This window comes from Oncorhynchus masou, unplaced genomic scaffold (assembly GCF_036934945.1).
Source record: "Oncorhynchus masou masou isolate Uvic2021 unplaced genomic scaffold, UVic_Omas_1.1 unplaced_scaffold_2824, whole genome shotgun sequence".
Classification (NCBI taxonomy): Eukaryota; Metazoa; Chordata; class Actinopteri; order Salmoniformes; family Salmonidae; genus Oncorhynchus; species Oncorhynchus masou.
Genome location: NW_027009250.1, coordinates 1,915 through 15,703, shown reverse-complemented (window position 1 = coordinate 15,703; position 13,789 = coordinate 1,915). Strand labels below are relative to the sequence as shown.

Genomic DNA, 13,789 nt, shown 5'->3' with positions numbered 1-13,789 from the left:
AAGCTGCACAATGAATTCACATAGCTGATATACAGAGAGAGAGACAGAGAAAGAGAGAGAGAGTGACAATCAAATACAACTCATTGGAGATCTTACCACTGTACATAAAGGTTATGTTCATTTGAGAATACAACACAGACCCATTACAGACAGAACCCCTTCCCTCTTTATTGACACACAGACCCATTACAGACAGAACCCCTTCCTCTCTTTTATTGACACACAGACCCATTACAGACAGAACCCCTTCCTCTCTTTATTGACACACAGACCCATTACAGACAGAACCCCCCTTCCTCTCTTTGACACACAGACCCATTACAGACAGAACCCCCTTCCTCTTTTATTGACACACAGACCCATTACAGACAGAACCCCTTCCTCTCTTTATTGACACACAGACCCATTACAGACAGAACCCCCTTCCTCTCTTTATTGACACACAGACCCATTACAGACAGAACCCCTTCCTCTCTTTATTGACACAGACCCATTACAGACAGAACCCCCTTCCTCTCTTTATTGACACACAGACCCATTACAGACAGAACCCCTTCCTCTCTTTATTGACACACAGACCCATTACAGACAGAACCCCCTTCCTCTCTTTATTGACACACAGACCCATTACAGACAGAACCCCCTTCCTCTCTTTATTGACACACAGACCCATTACAGACAGAACCCCTTCCTCTCTTTATTGACACAGACCCATTACAGACAGAACCCCTTCCTCTCTTTATTGACACACAGACCCATTACAGACAGAACCCCTTCCTCTCTTTATTGACACACAGACCCATTACAGACAGAACCCCCTTCCTCTCTTTATTGACACACAGACCCATTACAGACAGAACCCCCTTCCTCTCTTTATTGACACACAGACCCATTACAGACAGAACCCCCCTTCCTCTCTTTATTGACACACAGACCCATTACAGACAGAACCCCTTCCTCTCTTTATTGACACACCAGACCCATTACAGACAGAACCCCTTCCTCTCTTTATTGACACACAGACCCATTACAGACAGAACCCCTTCCTCTCTTTATTGACACACAGACCCATTACAGACAGAACCCCCTTCCTCTCTTTATTGACACACAGACCCATTACAGACAGAACCCCTTCCTCTCTTTATTGACACACAGACCCATTACAGACAGAACCCCCTTCCTCTCTTTATTGACACACAGACCCATTACAGACAGAACCCCCTTCCTCTCTTTATTGACACACAGACCCATTACAGACAGAACCCCTTCCCCTCTTTATTGACACACAGACCCATTACAGACAGATCCCCTTCCTCTCTTTATTGACACACAGACCATTACAGACAGAACCCCTTCCTCTCTTTATTGACACACAGACCCATTACAGACAGAACCCCTTCCTCTCTTTATTGACACACAGACCCATTACAGACAGAACCCCCTTCCCCTCTTTATTGACACACAGACCCATTACAGACAGAACCCCTTCCTCTCTTTATTGAAACACAGACAGAACCCAGATCCTCTCTTTATTGACACACAGACCCATTACAGACAGAACCCCTTCCTCTTTATTGACACACAGACCCATTACAGACAGAACCCCCTTCCTCTCTTTATTGACACACAGACCCATTACAGACAGAACCCCTTCCTCTCTTTATTGACACACAGACCCATTACAGACAGAACCCCTTCCTCTCTTTATTGACACACAGACCCATTACAGACAGAACCCCCTTCCTCTTTATTGACACACAGACCCATTACAGACAGAACCCCTTCCTCTCTTTATTGACACACAGACCCATTACAGACAGAACCCCTTCCTCTCTTTATTGACACACAGACCCATTACAGACAGAACCCCTTCCTCTCTTTATTGACACACAGACCCATTACAGACAGAACCCTTCCTCTCTTTATTGACACACAGACCCATTAGACAGAACCCCCTTCCTCTCTTTATTGACACACAGACCCATTACAGACAGAACCCCTTCCTCTCTTTATTGACACACAGACCCATTACAGACAGAACCCCCTTCCTCTCTTTATTGACACACAGACCCATTACAGACAGAACCCCTTCCTCTCTTTATTGACACACAGACCCATTACAGACAGAACCCCTTCCTCTCTTTATTGACACACAGACCCATTACAAACAGAACCTTCCTCTCTTTATTGACACACAGACCCATTACAGACAGAACCCCCTTCCTCTCTTTATTGACACACAGACCCATTACAGACAGAACCCCTTCCTCTCTTTATTGACACACAGACCCATTACAAACAGAACCCCTTTATTGACACACAGACCCATTACAGACAGAACCCCTTCCCTCTCTTTATTGACACACAGACCCATTGACACGCAGACCCATTACAGACAGAACCTTCCTCTTTATTGACACACAGACCCATTACAGACAGAACCCCCTTCCTCTCTTTATTGACACACAGACCCATTACAGACAGAACCCCCTTCCTCTCTTTATTGAAACACAGACAAAACCCCTTCCTCTCTTTATTGACACACAGACCCATTACAGACAGAACCCCTTCCTCTCTTTATTGACACACAGACAAAACCCCTTCCTCTCTTTATTGACACACAGACCCATTACAGACAGAACCCCCTTCCTCTCTTTATTGAAACACAGACCCATTACAGACAGAACCCCCCTTCCTCTCTTTATTGACACACAGACCCATTACAGACAGAACCCCTTCCTCTCTTTATTGACACACAGACCCATTACAGACAGAACCCCCCTTCCTCTTTTATTGACACACAGACCCATTACAGACAGAACCCCTTCCTCTCTTTTATTGACACACAGACCCATTACAGACAGAACCCCTTCCTCTCTTTATTGACACACAGACCCATTACAGACAGAACCCCCCACAGACCCATTCCAGATCCCCCTCTTTATTGACACACAGACCCATTACAGACAGAACCCCTTCCTCTCTTTATTGACACACAGACCCATTACAGGACAGATCCCCTTCCTCTCTTTATTGACACAGACCCATTACAGACAGAACCCCCTTCCTCTCTTTATTGACACACAGACCCATTACAGACAGAACCCCCTTCCTGTCTTTATTGACACACAGACCCATTACAGACAGAACCCCTTCCTCTCTTTTATTGACACACAGACCCATTACAGACAGAACCCCTTCCTGTCTTTATTTCACACAGATTGTGATTCCTTTATCGACATCAGACACGAGTTCATCAGTTTAACCATTTAAACCAGTTGAAACACTTCATTGACAAGAGTCATTACAGACAGAACCCCTTCAACATGTGTAAATAAAGCCAACTGTTCTGACAACAGATGACAGACAGAACCCCTCTCAGTCTAAACAACACGAGACCGTTGACTTATTGACACACAGTTAGGAACCCCCTTATTATTACTAACAGACCCGGCGTTTTCAGGAAAACAGACAACAACTCAAAACCCCCTGCTCCCACCAACCCTGCCCCACCAACTCTGCTCCACCAGACCCTGCCCCACCAACTCTGCTCCACCAACCCTGCCCCACCAACTCTTTATTGACTCCACCAACTCCTCCACACAACCCTGCTCCAGAACCCCTGCCCCACCAACCCTTCCACCAGAACCCTGCCCCACCACAGACCCTGCTCCAGACAACCCTGCTCCACCACAACCCTGCTCCACCAACCCCTGCCCCACCAACCCCTGCCCCACCAACCCTGCTTCACCAACCCTGCCCCACTTTAACCCAGACTCCACCAACCCCTGCTCCATTTCAGGATGCTCCGACATCAACACTGCTCCAGTTTAACCATTTTAAACCTGCTCACAAGAGTCTACTGGCATGAGCAGACTTTCTATAAAGAGGTGGCCAAACCCTGCTCCACTGATCTACTGGCTGAGTAGACTTCTATTCCAGAGGTGGCCAACCCTGCTCCACCAACCCTGATCCACCAACCCTGGCTGGTAACTTCTATTCCAGAGGTGGCCAACCCTGCTCCACTGATCTACTGGCTGAGCAGACTTCTATTCCAGAGGTGGCCAACCCTGCCCCACTGATCTACTGGCTGAGTAGACTTCTATTCCAGAGGTGTGGCCAACCCTGCTCCACTGATCTACTGGCTGAGCAGACTTCTATTCCAGAGGTGGCCAACCCTGCTCCACTGATCTACTGGCTGAGTAGACTTCTATTCCAGAGGTGGCCAACCCTGCCCCACTGATCTACTGGCTGAGCAGACTTCTATTCCAGAGGTGGCCAACCCTGCCCCACTGATCTACTGGCTGAGTAGACTTCTATTCCAGAGGTGGCCAACCCTGCCCCACTGATCTACTGGCTGAGTAGACTTCTATTCCAGAGGTGGCCAACCCTGCTCCACTGATCTACTGGCTGAGTAGACTTCTATTCCAGAGGTGGCCAACCCTGCCCCACTGATCTACTGTCTGAGCAGACTTCTATTCCAGAGGTGGCCAACCCTGCCCCACTGATCTACTGGCTGAGCAGACTTCTATTCCAGAGGTGGCCAACCCTGCTCCACTGATCTACTGGCTGAGTAGACTTCTATTCCAGAGGTGGCCAACCCTGCTCCACCGATCTACTGGCTGAGTAGACTTCTATTCCAGAGGTAGCCAACCCTGCTCCACTGATCTACTGGCTGAGTAGACTTCTATTCCAGAGGTAGCCAACCCTGCCCCACTGATCTACTGGCTGAGTAGACTTCTATTCCAGCCCAGAAAATAGCACTCTTGATGATTATCTCTTTTTAGATGTGATGATGAGTTGGTCATCGGGTGTGTTATTGCTGGGCTGGAACAGAACCCTGCACAGCCAGCAGCTCCCGTTGTAAACGGGTTAATACACTGTGTGGGATGTTTAACTGGATAACTGTACACAGCATTCTGTTAAACATAGGTGGGCCAACACATATAACCCAGGATATACCCTTCGTCTCTTGGGACGTTCATCGGGACCTCTCTCTTCATCTGCCAACAGGCTTTCTTACACAGCATTCCGTAGCCGAGGACAGATTACATCACAAAGAAACAGGCTTCATTAAATCCAAATCAAATCAAATTTTATTTGTCACATACACATGGTTAGCAGATGTTAATGCGAGTGTAGCGAAATGCTTGTGCTTCTAGTTCCGACAATGCAGTAATAACCAACAAGTAATCTAACTAACAATTCCTAAACTACTGTCTTCATACACAGTGTAAGGGGATAAAGAATATGTACATAAGGATATAAGAATGAGTGATGGTACAGAGCAGCATAGGCAAGATACAGTAGATGGTATCGAGTACAGTATATACATATGAGATGGGTCTGTCAGCTCAGTCGGTAGAGCATGGCGCTTATCCACCTCGTGGGTTTTGATTCCCGCTGGGGCCTACCGTATGTAAAAGTAGTGGCCCCAGCCGAGTTGTAAAACTTTGGACAAAAGCTCTGCTAAATGGGATATATTATTATTATATTATGTAAACAAAGTGGCATAGTTAAAGTGGCTAGTGATACATGTATTACATAGGATGCAATCGATGATATAGGTACAGTATATCCGTATGCATATGAGATGAATAATGTAGATGTAACATTATACATTATATATATTCCAATGAGACGGCACTGAATAGTATGTTGCCATTATCTCTCTCTCTCGAGTTTAACCCTCTAGGGACTGGAGAATCTGTTTATAATGACCTGTCCAGTGGCCTACCATTCTCCCTTACTGACAGATGAAGCTGCAATGTCACCCTCTTCCATGGCCCTTATCTACAAAATACATTTGGAGACTATTTTTTATTTTACAATGATTACGTCAAGATAGCTAGCCAATAGGAAAGTTAGCTAGCTGATGACATTTAATTCGCTTAGCTAAACAGTGTGTAAAAGTTAGCTAGCTCGCTAGTTAGCAGCTCAGTGGAGTTAGCCTACAAAATGGCCTACGGTAGCTAGCTACCTAGTTAGCAGCTTAGTGGAGTCTACAAAGATGTCTACTGTAGCCAGCTAGCTAGTTAGCAGCTCGGTGGAATTAGCCTACAAAGTGACCTACTGTAGCTAGCTAACTAGTTAGCAGCTCAGTGGAGTCTACAAAGAGGCCTACTGTAGCCAGCTAGCTAGTTAGCAGCTCAGTGGCCTATAAAATAGCCTATAAAATGGCCTACTGTAGCCAGCTAGCAGCTCAGTGGAGTTAGCCTATAAAGTGGCCTACTGTAGCCAGCTAGCTAGTTAGCAGCTCAGTGGAGTTAGCCTATAAAGTGGCCTACTGTAGCTAGCTAGCTAGTTAGCAGCTCAGTGGAGTCTACAAAGTGGCCTACTGTAGCCAGCTCAGTGGAGTTAACCTATAAAGTGGCCTACTGTAGCCAGCTAGCTAGTTAGCAGCTCAGTGGAGTTAGCTATAAATGTGGCCCACTGTAGCCAGCTAGCTAGTTAGCAGCTCATTGGAGTTAGCCTATAAAGTGGCCACTGTAGCCAGCTAGCAGCTCAGTGGAGTTAGCCTATAAAGTGGCCTACTGTAGCCAGGATAGCCAGTTAGCAGCTCAGTGGAGTTAGCCTAAAGGGGTGGCCTACTGTAGCCAGCTAGCTAGTTAGCAGCTCAGTGGAGTTAGCCTACAAAGTGGCCTACAGTAGCCAACTGCTAGTTAGCAGCTCAGTGGAGGTAGCCTATAAAGTGGCCTACTGTAGCCAGCTAGCTAGTTAATAATACCCTGTTTAAAGTTGTTTTTAATGTATTTAATTACTTGAATATGTTCTCCACTGCTTCTGTTTTATGGGTCCTTAGAAACAAATAATGGGCCATTTTCAAGATATTTTCAGTGGTAGCAAAGCGGCCGTGTGGACAGGATGAATGGACACAAAATCATTTAAGGGGGGTGAGAGCGATTCAGAACGTGACCTTTGACTTTCCTACGTAATTCACTTTCAATAAAATATCAGGTGACTTGTCAGCAACACTTGATAACTTGCGTTTGAAAAACTAGCATAGACAACAACACCAACTACCGGGACGGTAGTCCTTTTCTTACCTCATTTGCTCACATCGTATATAGACTTGTTTATACTGTATTATTGACTGTAAGTTTGTTTTACTCCATGTGAAACACTGTGTCATTGTATGAACTGCTTTGCTTTTATCCTGGCCAGGTCGCAATTGTAAATGAGAACTTGTTCTCAACTAGCCTACCTGGTTATATAAAGGTGAAATAAATAAAAGGTGATTCACATAGCACCCAGCAGCCGTTCTACAGGGGAGGGGCTAGAAATTTAACATCTTATCAAAATCGGTTCGCTGTGTTTTTGCACCAAATCTAAATTCTCCAGACGGTATTGCAAAGTGAGACTAGAGTGTAGTGTGTCTGTCTGTCTGTCTGTCTGTCTGTCTGTCTGTGTTGTCTGTCTGTCTGTCTGTCAACGCTGGGAATTCCCCCTCTCCCCCACTCCCTGTTCTGGCCCTGTCTCCCTGTCTGTCTGTCTGCCTGTTGTAGTCTGTGACTTGTTTCCCCCACTCCTGGCCCCTCCCCCTTACGCGGTGACATCACAGGTCAGCCTTTGGGTCATGGGGTCGCGTTTCCTGTTTGGCACGGCAACATGACGGTTCACGGCGTTCGTCCAATGGGGGTCCGTTTTAGAACACGAATCTGTGACAAATTATTATTCATTTATAAACAAGTTGGAATCTCATTTGGAGAAGAAGACAAACTGACTTTTACAATAAGACCAGACCAGAGCCCATCAACTAAATGAAAGACGGATTGAAAGAAGAATAGTGGAAAGTGGCATAGTTTTGAAAAGAGGAATAGTTTTGAAAAGAGGCATAGTTTTGGAAAGAGGCATAGTTTTGGAAAGGAGGAATAGTTTTGGAAAGTGGAATATTTTTGAAAAGAGGAATAGTTTTGGAAAAATGAATAGTTTTGGAAAGAGGCATAGTTTTGTAAAGAGGAATAGTTTTGGAAAGAGGCATAGTTTTGGAAAGAGGGGCTAGTTTTGAAAAGAGGAATAGTGTTTGGAAATAGGCATAGTTTTGAAAAGAGGCATAGTTTTGGAAAGAGGAATAGTTTTGAAAGAGGAATAGTGTTTGGAAATAGGAATAGTGTTTGGAAATAGGCATAGTTTTGGAAAGAGGCATAGTTTTGTAAAGAGGAATAGTTTTGTAAAGAGGAATAGTTTTGTAAAGAGGAATAGTGTTTGGAAATAGGCATAGTTTTGTAAAGAGGCATAGTTTTGGAAAGAGGAATAGTTTTGGAAATAGGCATAGTTTTGTAAAAAGAGGCATAGTTTTGGAAAGAGGAATAGTTTTGGAAAGAGGAATAGTTTTGGAAAGAGGCATAGTTTTGGAAAGAGGGAATAGTTTTGGAAAGAGGAATAGTTTTTGGAAATAGGGCTAGTTTTCTGTGTGTGGGGAAGGAGAAGGTGGGGGGTTGCTGTTCTGGAACTGGTTAATCCTCTCTCTGTTTTCACACACAGCTGTTTCCTGGGGTGGTGGATGTGAGGAGGTTGTAATGGAAAGACTGAACTATCATTTGGAACGTTAAACATCCTGTTTGGCTCAGTCGGTGTGGTTCATGTGAGACCAAAGGTCAAAGGTCGTGGGTTTGATACAGCCTGGGGACACCTATTCATAAAATGGTCCAATGACTTTGGATGAAAGTGTCTCTGGACATCACAAACTGATCCTGGGTCTGTTTTAGTGTTGTTCCGTCAGAGGCATTGGGAGATTGCTTCATAAAGCCCCTGGAACGCATCAATAAGCTGATCCTGGGTCTGTTTTATGTTGTTCCCGTCAGAGGCATTGGGAGATTGCTTCATAGAGCCCCCTGGAACGCATCAATAAGCTGATCCTGGGTCTGTTTTAGTGTTGTTCCCGTCAGAGGCATTGGGAGATTGCTTCATAGAGCCCCTGGAACGCATTAATAAGCTGATCCTGGGTCTGTTTTAGATGTTGTTCCCGTCAGAGGCATTGGGAGATTGCTTCATAGAGCCCCTGGGCGCATTAATAAGCTGATCCTGGGTCTGTTTTGTGTTGTTCCCCGTCAGAGGCATTGGGAGATTGCTTCATAGAGCCCCTGGAACGCATTCAGAAGCTGATCCTGGGTCTGTTTTAGTGTTGTTCCCGTCAGAGGCATTGGGAGATTGCTTCATAGAGCCCCTGGAACGCATTCAGAAGCTGATCCTGGGTCTGTTTTAGTGTTGTTCCCGTCAGAGGCATTGGGAGATTGCTTCATAGAGCCCCTGGAACGCGTTAAGAAGCTGATCCTGGGTCTGTTTAGTGTTGTTCCCCTCTTAGAGGCAGAACACAGGGTCAACACACTTTTATCAGAAAACATTGCTCTCTTTCTTACTCCTTTCTCCCTTTCTCCCCCTCTGTCCCTCTCTCTTTCTGTCCCTCCCTCCCTCCTCTCTGTCTGTGTCAGGGTTGAGTTTAATGATCAGTTGTGTTTGTGTGAACATTGTAGGCATTCTAGAGGCCTCGGTGTCAACGTCGTTTTCCCACTGGGCACACACTGGTTGAATCAAAGTCGTTTTCACGTCATTTCAATGAAATTACATTGAACCAACATGGAATAGTCGTTGAATTGACGTCTTTGCCCAGTGGGAAAAGTGTTTGTTGTGTGTGTGGTTGAATTATACAGCAAATACTTTCAAAAACTTGTGCTTGAGCTGTGCTTTCAGCCTGTTGTGTCCAATGGAAACAACTGAATAAAACATTTAATTAAAACACTGTTGTCTCTTCCTGTTCACAGAGTGAGTCGGTGAAATACTTCCTGGATAACCTGGACCGGATTGGCCAGCCGGTGAGTGGGCGAGGGCTTCTTTACGTTTAACCTTTAATGTCAGAACCTCTGGCCACACCCCCATCTGATAGTATTACTGACTATGTAATTACATTATTGTTGAATACTGTTGTTGTACATAAATACTGTACATAAATACTGTACATAAATACTGTACATGAATACTGTACATAAATACTGTACATAAATACTGTACATGAATACTGTACATGAATACTGTACATGAATACTGTACATGAATACTGTACATGAATACTGTACATAAATAAATACTGTACATAAATACTGTACATAAATACTGTACATGAATACTGTACATGAATACTGTACATGAATACTGTACATGAATGACAAACCAAAACAATCAGAGCATGATAATATTACTGTTCTCTTCCTCTCTGCTCCTCTCTCATCCATCCTTTCATCCCTCTGCTCCTCTCTCCTCCATCCTTTCATCCCTCTCTGCTCCTCTCTCATCACTCTCTGCTCCTCTCTCATCCTTTCATCCCTCTCTCCTCCATCCCTCTCTCCCTCCCATCCATCCCTCTCTCATCCCTCTCTCCCTCCATCCCTCTCTCATCCATCCCTTTCATCCCTCTCTCATCCATCCCTCTCTCCTCCATCCTTCCATCCCTCTCTCCTCCATCCTTTCATCCCTCTCTCCTCCTCCCCTCCTTCCATCATCCCTCTCTCCTCCTCTCTCCTCCATCCTTTCATCCCTCTCTCATCCTCTGCTCCTCCATCCTTCATCCCTCTCTCCTCATCCTTTCATCCCTCTCCCTCCTCCCTCTCTCTCATCCATCCTTTCATCCCTCTCTCCTCCCATCCTTCCATCCCTCTCTCCTCCTCTCTCATCCATCCTTTCATCCTCTCCCTCCATCCTTCCATCCCTCTCTCTCTCCTCCTCTCTCCTCCATCCTTCCATCCCTTTCTCCTCCATCCCTCTCCTCCTCTCTCCTCCATCCTTCCATCCCTTTCTCCTCCATCTCCTCTCTCCTCCTCTCTCCTCCCATCCTTCCATCCCGTTCTCCTCTCTCCTCCATCTCCTTCTATCCCTCTCTCTCCTCCTCTCTCTCCTCCATCCTTCCACCCCTCTCCTCCATCCTTCATCCCTCTCTCTCCTCTCTACTCCTCCTCTCTCCTGCATCCTTCTGTCCCTCTCTCTCCTCTCTCCTGCATCCTTCTATCCCTCTCTCCTCCTCTCTCCTGCATCCTTCCATCCCTCCTCTCCTCCTCTCTCCAGAACTATATCCCAGTCGGCAGGACATTCTGTTTACGGAAGCGACTAAAGGAATCGTAGAACCGACTTTATCATAAAGAAGATTCCGTTTAAGATGGTTGATGTGGGGGTCAGAGTCACAGAGACAGAAATGGTTTCAGTGGCCGACGGAATCACATCTATACTGTTCATGGTGTCATCATCCGAGTACGACCAGGTAGGCGACCGACAGACAGACAGACAGACAGACAGACAGACAGACAGACAGACAGACAGACGAGCAGGTACACCCACCCAACAGACCTGAGTATATGAGGTGTTGATGTAGCTGGGAGGTTTTGGGGGTGAAATCACATCTTCAGTTTGACGTGAGTCAACAGGAAGGGAGACATTTCTCACCTCCTTTCCCATAGGTTCTGATGGAGGACCGGAGGACCAATCGGCTGGTAGAGAGCATGAACATCTTTGAGACGATCGTGAACAACAAGCTCTTCCTCAACGTGTCCATCATCCTCTTCCTCAACAAGACTGACCTGCTGGTGGAGAAGCTAGGCCAGTCTGACATCACTAAACACTTCCCAGAATACAGGGGAGACCCTCGCAGGCTGGAGGATGTACAGGTAGGATCTAACACACAGGACCAACAGGTAGGATCGAACACACTGGACCAACAGGTAGGATCTAGCACACAGGACACACAGGTAGGATCTAACACACAGGACACACAGGTAGGATCTAACACACTGGATCTACAGGTAGGATCTAACACACTGGACCTACAGGTAGGATCTAACACACAGGACCGACAGGTAGGACCTAACACACTGGATCTACAGGTAGGATCTAACACACAGGACCGACAGGTGGGATCTAACACACAGGACCTACAGGTAGGATCTAACACACAGGACCTACAGGTAGGATCTAACACACAGGACCTACAGGTAGGATCTAACACACAGGACCTACAGGTAGGATCAAACACACAGGACCTACATGTAACACACACCTGACCAGGTACACACACCTGACCAGGTACACACAATCACACCTGATCAGGTACACACACCTGACCAGGTACACAATCACACCTGACCAGGTACACAATCACACCTGACCAGGTACACAATCACACCTGACCAGGTACACAATCACACCTGACCAGGTACACAATCACACCTGACCAGGTACACAATCACACCTGACCAGGTACACAATCACACCTGACCAGGTTCACAATCAAACCTGACCAGGTACACAATCACACCTGACCAGGTACACAATCAAACCGGACCAGGTACACAATCACACCTGACCAGGTACACAATCACACCTGACCAGGTAAACACACAAACACCTGACCAGGTACACACAAACTCTCAAACCTCTTCTCTGTCTCTCTCTCTCTCTCTCTGCAGGCGTTCCTGGTGCAATCGTTCAGTCGTAAGCGGCGTAACCGTGGGAAACCTCTGTTTCATCACTTTACCACGGCGATCGACACGGAGAACATCCGCTTTGTGTTCCACGCTGTTAAAGACACCATACTGCAAGAGAACCTCAAAGACATCATGCTGCAGTGACACACACACACATTATATATACACACACACATTATATACACACACACACACACATTATATACACACACACACACACACATTATATACACACACACATTATATACACACACACACACACACACACACACACACACATTATATACACACACATTATATACACACACACATTAAATACACACACATTATATATACACACACAGACACACATTATACAGGTATTATATAGAGCCCCCCTCCCCTCCCCTGTGTTTGTAGATTATAGAACCACTAGAAGGGGAGGATTTCCCCTTCTGAACAGCGGTCCATGGTGGATGGACCAGACCGGCTGCCATTTTGGTCTTTTCCTTGATGGACTGGATGTTAGAGTCATCTGCTCCGGAAGTTCTGCAGTTGTTTCATGCCGTCGGCCATTTTACATCAACTAGATGGAATTTGCCGCCATTTTGACAGTTCTTGTGGATTTTAGAACTATATCCGTTCTAGAATTGAACTGTTCTAGAATTGATCTGTTCTAGAATGTATATTTCTATGACCTGAGTAACCACTGCACTGAGAAGCAGACAGACAGTCCTCCTGAACTCTGGACTCTGACCTGTGGAATAGTCAATAGGTCAATACAGGGTCATTATCTTTGGAACCCTGAGAGGTCAAGAGGCCTGACCGGTGACCCTGGGATCGTAGTGGATTATGGGAACTGCAGTCTCAGGACAAGGAAGACTCTTAATGACATCACTGATATGATGACATTGTGGATGACATTATCACAGCAGGAGACCAATCATAGGACTGAGAACTCGTCTAACATCCTGCTGGTCTCCAACTTCTTCTTCTTCAGCCCCTTCTGATTCTGTTACATCAGAGACAGACAGACACTAAATAGAGGAGGAAAGTTGGTAGAGAGACAGAGACAGAGACTAAATAGAGGAGGAAGAGGAGACAGAGAGAGAGAGAGAGACAGAGAGACTAAATAGAGGAGGAAGAGTTGGTAGAGAGAGAGAGAGACAGAGAGAGACAAAATAGAGGAGGAAGAGTTGGTAGAGAGAGAGAGACAGAGAGAGTGAGAGACAGAGAGAGAGAGAGACATAGAGAGAGAGAGAGACAAAATAGAGGAGGAAGAGTTGGTAGAAAGACAGAGACAGAGAGAGAGACTAAATAGAGGAGGAAGAGGAGACAGAGAG

The 13,789-nt window shown here is 45.9% G+C and overlaps 1 pseudogene; it reads left to right on the top strand.

Annotated features, from left to right (window-relative positions):
- Positions 1–12,816, top strand: part of LOC135533934 (guanine nucleotide-binding protein subunit alpha-12-like) — a 32,710-nt pseudogene extending 19,894 nt beyond the window's left edge.
- The last annotated feature ends 973 nt before the right edge of the window (positions 12,817–13,789 follow it).